The following is a 1,012-nucleotide window of genomic DNA, read 5'->3' on the forward strand; positions in this document are numbered from 1 at the left end:
GGAGGAGGAGGAGGAGCAGAGAGGAGGCAGGCACTCACAGGAGGAATCAGCGACAGCGGCAGGACAATGGGCTGTCTTTATCTGGGATCCTAACGGGCTCCGGGCTGATCCGACAAACTGGAATACAAGGTATGACCGGGGACGTTCGCAGACGGGTGTTTTTACCGGGGTTCAGACCTGGTGTTAGGCGGAAGGAAGGCTGCAGGAGGACGGGAGCGCGAAGCGGGAGCCGCCGGGGGCGGCAGCAGACACCCAGCGGGGCCTGCCACCGTCTGCCTCCTCTGCCGCACGAACCGGCCGGTGACACCTTGTTCAACCAAAGGCATTCTGACAGAGCAGATAGTCCTAATACTGGAGCACAGTTTAGCAAAACGCCAACAGGAAAATGTCAAGAGGGAAGGACACATCCGGAAACACAAGCCCCGTTCGGTTCGCGCGTCTTCAAATCGGGTCGCCGAACTTCCTTTTAAAAAACTGTTATTTTACATTTCCTAACATCCCCACATAGGTTTTCACCTCTCATGATCTAAWTTAAGACTCACAAGGGTTCTTCGAGATGCTTAGTCCGATTCGGTTTACAGGTGACCCCCTAGACTCGTTTAATTTACGTAGTAATTGATTTATAATGTACAAAAAGACGACTTCGCAGTCCACTTGCGTTTACGTGTAAACGAATTCAAGCCGAATTAAAGAGAGGGATGTAACAAAWGCTTTAACGTTTAGTTTTGGTTCAGAGACGAATGTGCAACACGCCATAAAACAAGCAGATGTAAAACGGACCGTTTTTAGGTAGGCGTTTGGAATGAGCAGCATTTATGGCCAACAACCCCTTTCTCCTTAGGCTGCATTTTGCAGCGTGTGTCGGAATCAGTCCAGACCCGGGACTCTCCTGCACAGATGCAGCGATTGTGTGTATACGGACTCATTGTGTTTACTATAATGCGCCTTCTGTTGAACTCTGTGTGTGTGTGTGTGTGTGTGTGTGTGTGGGTGTGTGTGTGTGTGTGTGTGT

General features: G+C 50.5%; 1 protein-coding gene across 1 annotated transcript in view; it reads left to right on the forward strand.

The window, feature by feature from the left end:
• Positions 1 to 1,012, forward strand: part of LOC106517796 (neurabin-2) — a gene marked incomplete in the record, with an annotated part of 61,227 nt that continues 60,215 nt past the window's right edge. Inside the window, 1 exon segment of the mRNA XM_014008806.1 lies at positions 1 to 129.

Source organism: Austrofundulus limnaeus, unplaced genomic scaffold, assembly GCF_001266775.1.
Source record: "Austrofundulus limnaeus strain Quisiro unplaced genomic scaffold, Austrofundulus_limnaeus-1.0 Scaffold53, whole genome shotgun sequence".
Taxonomy (NCBI): Eukaryota; Metazoa; Chordata; class Actinopteri; order Cyprinodontiformes; family Rivulidae; genus Austrofundulus; species Austrofundulus limnaeus.